This window comes from Balaenoptera musculus, chromosome 8, assembly GCF_009873245.2.
Source record: "Balaenoptera musculus isolate JJ_BM4_2016_0621 chromosome 8, mBalMus1.pri.v3, whole genome shotgun sequence".
Lineage (NCBI taxonomy): Eukaryota > Metazoa > Chordata > Mammalia > Artiodactyla > Balaenopteridae > Balaenoptera > Balaenoptera musculus.
The window spans coordinates 79,600,428-79,615,598 of NC_045792.1; the positions used below are offsets into that span (position 1 = coordinate 79,600,428).

At 36.8% G+C, this 15,171-nt stretch overlaps 1 protein-coding gene across 9 annotated transcripts in view; it reads left to right on the top strand.

Annotated features, from left to right (window-relative positions):
- Positions 1–15,171, top strand: part of METTL15 (methyltransferase like 15) — a 370,942-nt gene that overhangs the window by 173,280 nt on the left and 182,491 nt on the right. The window lies entirely within an intron of this gene.

The following is a 15,171-nucleotide window of genomic DNA, read 5'->3' on the forward strand; positions in this document are numbered from 1 at the left end:
GAGGGCAACCTACACGCTGAGGCAGGGCCAGAACCAAAACTGAACCCCAGGAGCTCTGCAAACAAAGAAGAGAATGGGAAATTTCTCCGTGCCTCAGGAGCAGCAGACTAAATCCCCACAATCAACTTGATATACCCTGCATCCATGGAATACCTGAATAGACAACGAATGTTCCCAAAATTGAAACAGTGGACTTTGGGAGCAACTGTAGACTTGGGCTTGGCTGTCTGTGACTGATTTGTTTCTGATTATCATGTTTATCTTAGTTTAGTTTTTAGTGCTTGTTATCATTGGTAGATTTGTTTATTGGTTTGGTTCCTCTCTTTTTTAAATTATTATTTTAAAAATTTTATTATTATTATTTTTCTTCCTTTTTTTTCTTCCTTTTCTTCTGAGTTGTGTGGCTGACAGGGTCTTGGTTCTCCGGCCAGGTGTCAGGCCTGAGCCTCCAAAGTAGGAGAGCTGAGTCCAGGGCAGTGGACCACCAGAAACCTCCCAGCCCCACATAATATCAATTGGCGAGAGCTCTCCCAGAGATCTCTGTCTCAGCACTATGACCCAGCTCCACCAAATGGCCAGCAAGCTCCAGTGCTGGACGCCCCATGCCAAATAACTAACAAGACAGGAACACAACCCAACCCATTAGCAGAGAACCTGCCTAAAATCATACTAAGTTCACAGACACCCCCAAACACATCATTGGATGTGGCCCTGCCCACAAGAAAGACAAGATCCAGTCCCACCCACAAGAACACAGACACCAGTCCCCTCCACAAGGAACCCTACACAACCAACTGAACTAACCTCAGCCCCTTGGGACAGACACCAAAAACAATGAGGACTGCTAACCTGCAGCCTGTGAAAAGACCCCCAAACACAGTAAGTTAAGCAAAATGAGATGACAGAGAAATATGCAGCAGATGAAGGAACAAGGTAAAAACCCACCAGACCAATCAAATGAAGAGGAAATAGGCAGTCTACCTGAAAAAGAATTCAGAACAGTGATACTCAAGATGATCCAAAATCTTGGAAATAGAATGGAGAAAATACAAGAAACATTTAACAAGGACCTAGAAGAACTAAAGAGCAAAGAGACAATGATGAACAACACAATAAATGACATTAAAAATTCTCTAGAAGGAATCAATAGCAGAATAAATGAGGCAGACGAATGGATAAGTACCTGGACAACAAAATAGTAGAAATAACTACCACAGAGCAGAATAAAGAAAAAAGAATGAAGAGAATTGAGGACAGTCTCAGAGACTTCTGGGACAACATTAAACGCACCAACATTCCCATTAGAGGGGTCCCAAAAGAAGAGAAAAGAAAAGGGTCTGAGAAAATATTTGAAGAGATTATACTTGAAAACTTCCCTAATATGAGAAAGGAAATAGTCATTCAAGTCCAGGAAGCACAGAGGATCCCATACAGGATACATCCAAGGAGAAACATGTGAAGACACTTATTAACTAAACTATCAAAAATTAAATTCAAAGAAAAAATATTAAAAGCAACAAGGGAAAAACAACAAATAACATACAAGAGAATCCCCATAAGGTTAACCACTGATCTTTCAGCAGAAACTCTGCAAGCCAGAAGGGAGTGGCAAGACATATTTAAATTGATGAAAGGGAAAAACCTACAACCAAGATTACTCTACCCAGCAAAGATCTCACTCAGATTCGACAGAGAAATTAAAACCTTTACAGACAAGCAATAGTTAAGAGAATTCAGCACCACCAAGCCAGGTTTACAACAAATGTTAAAGGAACTTCTCTAGGCAGGAAACACAAGAGAAGGAAAAGACCTACAAATACAAACCCAAAACAATTAAGGAAATGGGAATAGGAACATACATATCGATAAACACCTCAAATGTAAATGGATTAAATGTTCCAACCAAAAGACATAGACTGGCTGAATGGATACAAAAAGACTGGTATATATTCTGTCTACAAGAGACCCACTTCAAACCTAGGGACACATACAGACTGAAAGTGAGGGGATGGAAAAAGATATTCCATGCAAATGGAAATCAAAATAAACCTGGAGTAGCAATTCTCATATCAGACAAAATAGACTTTAAAATAAAGACTATTACAAGAGACAAAGAAGGACACTGCATAATGATCAAGGGCTCATTCCAAGAAGAAGATATAACTATTATAAATATTTATTCACCCAACATAGGAACACCTCAATACATAAGGCAAATGCTAACAGCCATAAAAGGGGAAATCAACAGTAACACAATAATAGTAGGGGACTTTAACACCCCACTTTCACCAATGGACAGATCATCCAAAATGAAAATAAATAAGAAAACACAAGCTTAAAATGACACAGACGAGATGGCCTTAATTGATATTTACAGGACATTCCATTCAAAAACAACAGAATACACTGTCTTCTCAAGTGCTCATGGAACATTCTCCAGGACAGATCATATCTTGGGTCACAAATCAACCCTTGATAAATTTAAGAATATTGAAATAGTATCAAGTATCTCCTCTGACCACAGTGCTATGAGACTAGATACCAATTACAGGGAAAAACTGTAAAAAATACAAACACGTGGATGCTAAACAATACACTACTAAATAACCAAGAGATCACTGAATAAGTAAAAGCGGAAATCAAAAAATACCTAGAAACAAATGACAATGAAAACACGAAGACCCAAAACCTGTGGGATGCAGCAAAAGCAGTCCTAAGGGGGAAGTTTATAGCAATACAGTCCTACCTCAAGAAACAAGAAAAGTCTCAAATAAACAACCTAAACTTACACCTAAAGCAATTAGAGGAAGAAGAATTAAAAAAACCCAAAGTTAGCAGATGGAAAGAAATCATAAAGATCAGATCAGAAACAAATGAAATAGAAACAAAGAAAACAATAGCAAAGATCCATAAAACTAAAAGCTCATTCTTTGAGAAGATAAATAAAAGTGACAAACCATTAGCCAGACTCATCAAGAAAAAAAGGAGAAGACTCAAATCAAGAGAATTAGGAATGAAAAAGAAGTAACAACTGACACTACAGAAATACAATGGATCATGAGAGATTACTACAAGCAACTGTATGCCAATAAAATGGACAATCTGGAAGAAATGGACAAATTCTTAGAAAAGCTCAAACTTCCAAGACCGAATCAGGAAGAAATAGAAAATATGAACAGACCAATCACAAGCACTGAAATTGAAACTGTGATTAAAAATCTTCCAACAAACAAAACCCCAGGACCAGATGGCTTCACAGGTGAATTCTATCAAACACTCAGAGAAGAGCTAACACCTTTCCTTCTCAAACTCTTCCAAAATGTAGCTGAGGGAGGAACACTCCCAAACTCATTCTACAAGGCCACCATCACCCTGATACCAAAACCAGACAAAGATGTCACAAAAAAAAAACTACAGGCCATTATCACTGATGAACATAGATGCAAAAATCCTCAACAAAATATTAGCAAACAGAATCCAACAACACATTAAAGGATCATACAGCATGATCAAGTGGGGTTCATCCCAGGAATTCAAGGATTCTTCAATATATGCAAATCAATAATGTGGTACACCATATTAACAAACTGAAGGATAAAAACCATATGATCATCTCAATAGATGCAGAAAAACCTTTCAACAAAATTCAATATCCATTTCTGATAAACACTCTCCAGAATAGGCATAGGGGGAACCTACCTCAGCATAATAAAAGCCATATATAAGAAACCCACAGCCAACATCATTCTCAATGGTGAAAAACTGAAACCATTTCCTCTAAGATCAGGACAAGACAAGGTTGCCCACTCTTGCCACTATTATTCAACATAGTTTTGGAAGTTTTAACCACAGCAGTCAGAGAAGAAAAAGAAATAAAAGGAATCCAAATTGTAAACAAGTAAAACAGTCACTGTTTGCAGATGACATGATACTATACGTAGAGAATCCTAAAGATGCTACCAGAACACTACTAGAGCCAATCAATGAGTTTGGTAAACCAGCAGGATACAAAATTAATGCACAGAAATCTCTTGCATTACTATACACTAATAATGAAAATCTGAAAGTGAAATTAAGGAAACACTCCCGTTTACCATTGCAACAAAAAGAATAAAATACCTAGGAATAAAGCTACCTAAGGAGACAAAAGACCTGTATGCAAAGAACTATAAGACAGTGATGAAAGAAATTAAAGATGATACAAACAGATGGAGAGATATACCATGTTCTTGGATTGGAAGAATCAACATTGTGAAAATGACTATACTACCCAAAGCAATCTACAGATCCAAAGCAATCCCTATCAAACTACCAATGGCATTTTTCGCAGAACTAGAACAAAAAATTTCACAATTTGTATGGAAACACAAAAGACCCCGTATAGCCAAAGCAATCTTGAGAAAGGAAAATGGAGCTGGAGGAATCAGGCTCCCTGACTTCAGACTATACTACAAAGCTACAGTAATCAAGACAGTATGGTACTGGCACAAAAACAGAAATATAGATCAGTGGAACACGATAGAAAGCCCAGAGATAAGTCCATACACATATGGTCAACTTATCTTTGACAAAGGAGGCAAGAATATACAATGGAGAAAAGACAGCTTCTTCAGTAAGTGGTGCTGGGAAAACTGGACAGCTACATGTAAAAGTATGAAATTAGAACACTCCCTAACACCATACACAAAAATAAACTCAAAATGGATTAAAGACCTAGATGTAAGGCCAGACACTGTAAAACTCTTAGAGGAAAACAGACAGAACACTCTGTGACATAAATCACAGCAAGATCCTTTTTGACCCACTTCCTAGAGAAATGGAAATAAAAACAAAAATAAACAAATGGGACCTAATGAAACTTAAAAGCTTTTGCCCAGCAAAGGAAACCATAAACAAGACGAAAAGACAACCCTCAGAATGGGAGAAAATATTTGCAAATGAAGCAACTGACAAAGGATTAATCTCCAAAATATACAGGCAGCTCAGGCAGCTCAATATCAAAAAAACAAACAACCCACCCCAAAATGGGTGGAAAACCTAAGTAGACATTTCTCCAAAGAAGATATACAGATTTCCAACAAACACATGAAAGGATGCTCAACATCACTAATCATTAGAGAAATGCAATCAAAACCACAGTGAGGTATCACCTCACACCGGTCAGAATAGCCATCATCAAATATCTACAAACAATAAATGCTGGAGAGGGTGTGGAGAAACGGGAACCCTCTTGCACTGTTGGTGGGAATGTAAATTAATGCAGCCACTATGGAGAACAGTATGTAGGTTGCCTAAAAAACTAAAAATAGAACTACCATATGACCCAGCAATCCCACTACTTGGCATATACCTTGAGAAAACCATAATTCAAAAAGAGTCATGTACTACAATGTTCATTGCAGTACTATTTACAATAGCCAGGACATGGAAGCAACCTAAGTGTCCATGACAGGTCAATGGATAAAGAAGATGTGGCACATATATACAATGGAATATTACTCAGCCATAGAAAGAAGGAAAACTGAGTTATTTGTAGTGAGGTGGTTGGACCTAGAGTCTGTCATACAGAGTGAAATAAGTCAGAAAGAGAAAAACAAGTACCGTATGCTAATACATATAAATGGAATCTAAAAAAAAAATATTGGTTCTCAAGAACCTAGGGGCAAGACAGGAATAAAGACGCAGGCATACTGAATGGACTTGAGGACATGGGGAGTGGGAAGGGTAAGCTGGGACAAAGTGAGAGAGTAGCATTGACATATATATACTACCAAATGTAAAATAGGTAGCTAGTGGGAAGCAGCTGCATAGCACAGGGGGATCAGCTCGGTGCTTTGTGACCACCTAGAGGGGTGAGATAGGGAGTGTGGGAGGGAGATGCAAGAGGGAGGGGATATGGGGATATATGTATACATACAGATGATTCACTTTGTTATACAGCAGAAACTAACACACCATTTTAAAGCAATTACACTCCAATAAAGATGTTTTTTAATAGTTTTCTGAGCCAAGAAAACCAGAATCTATAATTATATGGTATTGGATGTAGAATTAGGACCAGATTTGCCTCTCTTTCAATCAAGAGCAAGGTGAAAGCCATAGTTAGGAGAACTGGGAACCAAGAACAGAGTGAAGGAGATTAGTCTGCAGAAAGAACAGACATCTAGAAAATGGAGATGTTCAGAGAAACACACAGAAACAAATGCATGCACAAACACATGTGTGGAAGGAGTGCTTGTCTGATAGCTTTCTAGTTCCTTTAAGGCCTAGTGCTATTTCCTGTAATTGACTTCCTGTGATTCATACATTTCCTTTTAATGATTGTTTTTTATCTTAAGTTATTTGAGTAGACTTTGTTCCATTCTTTAACCTCCAGTCAACCCCGTAGGACATCACGGCTTTACTAATCATGCCATTTACTTGTTCAAAAACTTTCAATGGCTGTCCTTTGCTGATACATTTAATCCCAGACTCCTAAGCTTGATATAATATATTTGGGTCCATTCTCTGGTCCAAGACATTCTTTTCACACTTCTCTCAGCATCATCTGTATTCTTGCCTAACTGTTCTATTCTTTTCCCTCCAAGCATGCCTTATACATATTTTGCTTATGTTTTTTATTGTGCTATGTCTTCTACCTGGAAAAAAAAAAAACTCTCCTTCCATCTCCACTGGCTGAAAACCTCTCCACCATTATAGCCCAACTTAAATGACACTTTATATTTTTAATTATTCCATCCTTGATCTCCCAAGTTGGGTATGACCTTTGATTTAAACTACTATAGCAGTTTGTTCATCTTTCATCTTCATTATGGCAATGTGGCATGACAAGAGAATATAGGCTTTAGAGTCAGGCAGAGCTGCATTCAAGTCCTAGTTTTGCTACTTAGTGGTTGTGTAACTTTGCCAAGTTATTTAATCTTTCCAGGCCTCAGAGGGAGAAACAGTTAATAAGCAAATAATCATTCAAATAAATAGATAATTATAAATTGTATAAGTGTTATGAAGAAAACATATAGGGTTTAGTATTAACATGTGGGGTTTAGTATAAATTTACAAGGTTTACAGAGAGTACAGTATGGGGACCTAGCCTGGTTTAGGGGTTTCAGGAAGGCTTCCCTGAAAAAGTAGCCTTTAAGCAAAATCTAGAAGAATAAGTAGCCAAGTGACAAGTCTAGGAGAAGCGTTCTCAAGACAAAGAAACTAAGCATAAACAAAGGCACTGAGGCCCTCCTGCATCTTACTTTATCACTAGTATTTTCTCTTCTCCTCTCTTAGGTATTGCTTCATTCAGTCCCATTGTTTTTACATTTCATGTTTCATGTCATGATTTGTGTTCTATTAGTAAGTTTAATTCTCATTGCCCTATTTTTGTGACATTTTATACCATAATCTTGATAATTGCAAGCATCAATTTAGTGTATCTGTTAGCTATACCGCTCTAGTGGTTGACTAACCTTTGCTGCTAAAACACTGAAATATGAATAGATGAGGATAAACACTGCTCTTTTAATTCTAATATTTTTTATTCTTTCCTTTTGATGACTTCCCTTTTTCTACTTTCTTTTTCTTTCAGTAATTTTTTAAAAAGATACATATCTATATCTCTATCTGTATATATAATATATATCTTTGAAAAATTTATATATGCCACATATTATATATATCCTTATTATATGTTCATAAGAAGTCTAAACTGTAGTGGGATGTTGACATCTAAGCAAATAATTCTAAAATGAGGCAGAATATTTTTCCATTTCCTTTATCTCATATTTTACCATTCCCCTCACCCCCCTTGACTCCTATGATGACATATTCTCCCTCCTGCCTCTCTGCTTGTACTTTTTCAGTACTAATTTTTCTTTCTTTGCTTTTGCCTTAAATGTTATTGTTTGCTGGGAGTTCAATCCCTGGTTCTTTTTTTTTTTTTTTAATTATTTATTTATTTTTAGCTGTGTTGGGTCTTCGTTTCTGTGCAAGGGCTTTCTCTAGTTGCGGCAAGCGGGGGCCACTCTTCATCGCGGTGCGCGGGCCTCTCACTATCGCGGCCTCTCTTGTTGTGGAGCACAGGTTCCAGACACGCAGGCTCAGTAGTTGTGGCTCACGGGCCTAGTTGCTCCTCGGCATGTGGGATCTTCCCAGACCGGGGCTCGAGCCCACGTCCCATGCATTGGCAGGCAGACTCTCAACCACTGCGCCACCAGGGAAGCCCAATCCCTGGTTCTTGATTCACTGTACATATGATGCTGGGCATCTACATCCATTTCTACAGATCTGATATCATCTGTATGCCCATGTGCAACTCAAATCTTTCTTCTGAACTCTAGACCAATATATGCCACTACTTTCTGAACATATCAACTATTTATCCCACAAGCATATAAAGCTCAGTGTTCCAAATCTCACCTTGCTTAGTGCCACTGACCCTGCATCTTTTTTTGTTTCTAATGCACCTAACCACATTTACCCAAAAGCCCAAATCAAAACCCTCAAATCAACCTTAATATGAAGTGAAAATATGTATCACTAAGACATTTAAATTCTGCCTCCCTAAATCTTTGTGTCCCACCACCCCGATTTCCACTGTCATTGCTTTATTATAAGCCTTTATTATCTTTGCCAGAATATTTACCTTAGTCTTCTAACTTCTATACCTTGTCTCTCCGAACCCCACCATCTCAAGCTCTACCAGAGTTATATTTATAAAATACAACTCTCCTACTATCACACCTCTCGTAAAAATCCTTAGTAGGTTCCCTATTATCTGTAAGACAAAACCTAAACTCCTTAAGATGAAAACCAAGTCCCTTCATGATCTGGCTTTTGCCTATCTTTTTAACCTAGTTTCTTCACCACCTTTCCCCCACACCACACTCCATGTCTACACCAAACTGCTTACCATTCATGGTCCCAGGACTCACTTTCTGCTTTCTTACTTCCGTCCTTTTGTATGTGATCTCTCTCTGCAAGATATGTCATTCCTCACTTCTCCTTCCTCCCCTCAAAAAAAGAAAAAAAAAATGTATCTACTTCTTTCAAGACTAGACATTACTTTAGAGCTTTCCTGAACTTTCCTTTTCGCCATCTTCCTGAAGTTGCTCACTTTTCCCGCATGTTGTTCATTTATCTAAGGAGCATTTACTTCATTACACTCTGTCTCCTTCATAGACTGTGTGAGCTCTTCAAGTGTAGAGTAACCATATCTAACTTTACCAGAGTGGCCTCAGCACCCATTTCCTAGTGAATGAGTTAAAGAACAAAAGACTAGGTTAGAGGAAGCAAGAACTATTCAGTCAGGGAGATTTGAAGTGGCCCTGTCATTTACTAGCCTTGTAAATTTGGGCATTTATTACCTTCTCTAAATCTCTGTTTCTTAATCTGAAAAATATGAATGATAATAGCTACCTCACAGGATTCTTGGATAACTAAATCAGACAATGTATTTTAAATGCCCAATAGAGACTCATCTCTCGTAGACTTTTTTTTTTTTTAAGTTTTGTTGAATGAACACATAAAAATAAGTGAGTGAGCAGGTTATTGAGTGAGTAAATGCATTTGAGTGAATAGAACAAATGCTGTAAAAAATTTTATAATGGATTCACCAGGAGAGATTTCCTATACAAGCAGCAGCTGTCTTGCTTTTTGAAGGGATGGTTAAGATGTCAGCAGGCAGAGATGTAGCAGTCAATGAACTAGGAACCTGAAGCTTGAGAAGCAGTGTGAGGAAAGGCCAAGACTGGGGAAGGCATCCCTTTTTTATTGAAAACATTATTTCCTGCTGTTACTTTACCTTTCCCCCCTTTTCTTCATCAGTTAAAGAACTCTAAAGATGGGCTGGCTGCCAACTCATTCAAGGTGAATCAAATCTCATTAACCAGGTGACAAGTTAGCCCTCACACAATAAGCTATAGGCTTGGATTTTGAAAAGAGAATGTGGGTTATTGTTAAACAAATATAAATTATTATTGTTGAATGAAGATCTCTGTTGCCCAATTATTATTATTCAGTGAAATGTTTTAGAGACAGCATCATGGCAATGATGTTGAAGGTACTACAATTTCTTATTTAAAAAAAAAAAGAATGTGAACATTTATGTAAAGTCCACTGGAAAGCTAATCTCTAGATTAAGATCTAGAGTCCTGTGTGCTTCAGACCTATCTCAGAATTTGAAGCTGAGAATGATAATCTAGCAGGTAGGATTTATAAGTTGTTGACTTCATCTCTGTACTCTTTAGATGGAAAATGGACTTTGATGACAGACTTAAATTAACAAGCCAGTATGCTGTATTGCTATATTGCTTACCTGTTTGCGTTATTAGTCAGGGTTCATGTCTCTTCATTCTATTGTGTCACTGAGTAATGGAAAAAGATATTCATTTTGGAATTATACAAAAACTTGGATTCAAATTTTAGCCCTGCTGTTTACTAGATGTGTGAAATTGGACAAGTTACATAATCATTCCAATCCTCTTTAAGATAAGGATAATGCTTCCTAACTTATAAGATTGCTGTGATGATTAGAAATTACATTTTAAAACTACCTACCCTTGTGCTAGGCATATGATAGAATTTGACAAAAGCTAATCAATATGAAGAATTTACCTTATCTAGTTGTTGATAGAATCTTCTTCACAAATACATGTAAAAATAATTAAAATTCATGATCATAGAAAAAATGTAAAATTTTCTTTATTATAAAAGCATTCCCATTTATGTCATACAACATTAAGAAATTCAAGTGAAAACTTTAAAAACCTGTAATACCACTCTACCACCATAGCACACATATAATCTTGCATATTCTCTTTATCTCTTTATTTTTATTTATTATTGCATTTTTTGAGTTGAAATGGTTGAAAGGATGTAAGTTTGGAGTTCATTCACTTAGTGTTTTATCATGTTACTCATTTTTTATCTCCGTATACTAAGTATCAGTAAGAAATACCATAATTTATTTTATTATATCATCATTATTAGATATTTGGCTTACCTCCTAGTGGAGGCTATTATTGAAAGCTATATAATTAATAAATGCTTTTATGCATATTTAAGGGATTTTGGAGCCGAGAGGGGTATTTCCTTTATAGGCTAAATCTCCTAGGTGAGATTAATGGCATATATATATGCCTTTAGTCCTTGAAACATTGTTTTTCAGAATGAACATACATTCTTCTAGAAACCAATAGCCTTCACTGGACATTATCCAAAGCACTGCTCCTAGAACAATTTAGTAGGATAGAGCAGGCAGAAAAATAAAAGATGAGCGGGGGGAGGGGTTCACTATTAGATTGGGATATGGTAGGGAGAAAAAGGAGATACTTACAATCTATGATTTAATTAAAATCCATGTGCTATAGGCCTTTGGAGAAATTAATCATCTATTCTTTAACTCAGTAAGACAGTCTATTAGTCTTTCATCAAGCCTGTTATGAGAAAAATGAGGAAAATACATAATCCCTGCCTTCTGGGAGTAACACACGATCCTGACTTCTGGAAGCTTATATTTCAGTGGCAGAAATATTTAAGTTTTAAATTTTTTAAAATAATTTCAATACAGTTGAGAAGTGTTCCATTGCAGATTAAGTATGCTACAGGAGGGCAAACAACTTTACCTTGGAGCATGAGGATTAATTATGCGTATGTGCTAACCTCACAAGAAAAAGAGGGCATTGTTAAATATCTTTTCCTGTTACCTTCTCCCAGCTCTGGAAAGTGTGACTGGCCCAACTGAGAGTAGTACTGTATGCCCTATAGACTATTCCTAAAGGTTCAAATGAAGTATCTTATTATGGGTCTTTAATATGCTGGAACTTCCTGCTTAGACTGCTTTGTGTTCACAGTATCTGGCAAATAGTCCTCAATCCTGGTTTGAAGATGCAATAAGTAAATTTAATGTTGACTACCTAAATAGGTAATAGGAATCATGATTCATTTTGAGCTACCCCATCTATGCTAAGCATTTTAAGACACAGGTAGTATAGAATTAGCTTTATTGAAAAATAATGTGAGAAAAATATCAATCCTTTAATTTGATATTCTTTTAATTTAATTCTGAGCCATCTTTTTTATTTCTTCTCAGTAGGTAATGTTCCTTGTTACCTTTTTTGTTCAAGCCTACAACTCGATGTTTTCCCTATTGTAGGAGGATTTGTAAATCTCAACCACCCAGAGTGAGATCATGTTGTCATCAGACTTAACCTGGTAGGAGTTGGGGATTAGATGAAACTCTGAAGAAGTTTCAAAAGAACCTCACTGAGTAAAGCCAATTTTATCCAGAACCACTGAAGTTCACAGATTTTAATTAACAATATGAAATTTGTAATATTACTTGAATTTCAGATGGGTGAGAATTTAACCCTACATTAAAGGAGCCCAGGCAAAAGGACACGAGTTGCATCACAGAGACTTATTAAATGTGATAGAAATTCGACAGACGAATGCTGACAAACAGGTGCAAGAGCTGAATTAATTTTTAAACCCTACCACTGAGGAGGAATTGCAGTGCATCACGTTGACAGCCACAGCACACTGCTAATTTCATTCACGAGCTTAAAAATCTCAATACGTTTGAACATGTGAATGTATTAAATTTTAAAAAGTGTAAGTAGCATAAGGGTATCCCAGAACTAAAAATGATAATTTCTCTCTGGGACCTCAAGTCATTTATCTAGCCAGAAGCATGGTGTTTTTTATGAATGAAATCTATCTTACCGCTTCCACATACAAATTGTGTTCTATTATTATATATAGTGCAGCCTGTTACTAAGCAAGCTTTTCTCTTTTAATATGAAATTCCTTGTGAGTCAGAGGAAGACTGAATATTCACTGCTATAGTTTCCAACTTCTGCTGTCATGCGTAAAGGGGGTTTTTAACCAACGCTTCTGATGGTGCTAAGTGGTGATATTCCTGGAGTTAAAGAAAAAATATAACAAACCAAAACTAGATAAATGCAGAGCCTTGTTTGGTGGTATTATTAAAGATGGTAAGTTGTAAGCTGAAAACTCAGTAAACTCAATATGTTTTCACCAGGAATTTACCTACTTTGGAGTCCCTGGTATATTTGAGCCTTTGATAGAAGCCCTGCAGTGTCTCCACATAAATCTGCATGTATATACAAAATCTTACAAAGATTTTAGGGATTTTATGAATTTCCACATTCAGAATACCATTTATGGTACATCTTGATCTTTATCTGGGACTGGAAGAATATCTCTTATTTAGTGGATTTTCCCCTTTGCCACCTACTGTGCACCAGGCCCTAGACCTGGGACTGGGGATATAAGGAAAATAAGAAAAGGTTTCTGGACTTCTTACAGCCTAGTAAGGGCTAATAGATAAATAGTATAGAGTAGTAAATAGTTTGATAAAAATATCTATTAAAAGGTCATTGCAGAAGCTTCCTGGAGAAGATTGCACCTTAGTGAGTATTAAGGATGAGTAGACATAAACTGTAAGAAGAGGGAAAAGGGCATTCTAGACTGAGAATGAGAGCAAGGAGCGCTGCCCTGTCATCGGTAAAATTGTGTATTTACAAGAAATGCATAATAACAAATGTATGGAAAAATCTTTCAGTATTCTTTCAGCATTTTTCAAGAAGCTTTAAAGAAAAAAAATAAAAGGATCTGGGTTTAATTTCCCAAGATTTTAGCCATCTGAGCCCTTAATTCCTAATTGTACACAAGCTTGTCCCCTCATTTTGCTTAGCTGGAGAATATTAAGTATTCATTTTTAGAACATAAAAAAACTGTAAAGGGCTCCCTTCCTAGCAAGTGAGTCAGGAAAAGCCCAGTATGTACTGCATTGGATGAGTCTAGATTCCTAATCAAAAACATGTAATCAGTACCTGCCCAAAAGTCTTTTTATAATGGCAGCAGTAGCAACTGTTTCTTTTTTAAACCCACTATCAAGAAAGCTGATGAAAAAGAGACAAATGCACAGTCTAATAACCTGAGCTAACAATATATTATTTTCAATGGAACGAAAAGAACAAAAGCCGAAGGTATTCATTACTGTTCCCAGGGTAAGAGATCAGGGCAGTTGCTGCCTTCACCACATGCGCAGTCTTTAGGCTTGACAATGCACATCTCCCCAAGGGAAATGTGGAAAGAAAGCCAAACTCTTGCAACTTGATGCAAAGTGATTTGGGTTCCATTACAACATCTCTCAGTAAAAGGCTATTCAGGCTTAGAGTAAAGATTCCACACTCATTTTCTCCCAGAAAATGAGATTGTTATATAAACACCAGACATGGAATCAGAGCTTCTGGAAATCACTCTAAACCATGTGATTTCATCTTAACTTCCTTAAATTCTAATCAGGAAAAAGGAGATGAGATAGTTTAGTGAACATACAATCTTAAAATTGTTGCCTTGTTTTGGGCACACTTAAAAACTCAAGAACATCCTAAGGAAATTTTTAAAACTACAAACCTATATAATAATATAAGGGTTTTTTGGGTTTTTGTTTTTTTCTGTTTAGATGAACTAATGCTGATCTGGGCTTCCCTGAATGTGTTTCTCAGAGAACTCGCCAGAAATGTTATGCCTTTCTTCTGGGGAAGTTAGGCTCACTCAGTATTTCAAAAAAGGGGATGTTAGGGTACACTTCATGTTAAAAGAATCTGAGTTCCCATTTGATTCCTGTGAACTTGAGAAGATACATTTTACACCTTTGTTTTTGACCTTTAAATGGAAATAAGGATATTTACTTCTTACCTCTCAGGATTATTATAGGGATTTAACGATGTAATTAAGATATTTGTAAAGTGATTAACACAAAACCTATTTTCAATATTTTCCAAAGTGTGTTACCCAGCAAACGAGTTCTATGGAATAGATAGTTGTTATTAAAAATCAAAAGTTCTGTTTCAAAAAGTTTGGACATGCTAGGTAAACAAAGTTAAACGGTTGCCTTCAGAGCTTTACCATGCTAATGGGTACTGTGAGTCTCCAAAAGAGGAGTATAGCATGCTGTGTTTCTCAGACTTAACAACAGACACATTGGTGTTTGGTTGGGGGTGCAAGTGCTATAGTTTACAAGATCACTGTTCTGCAGAACAATAGTTTGGAAAATGCTGTCTATATGAGGGCCAAAGATCCCTTCCCCCTCCCTCTCCACTCCCCCTCCCCCTCCTCCTCCTCCTCCTTCCCTTAATAGTATGTACAATCCTT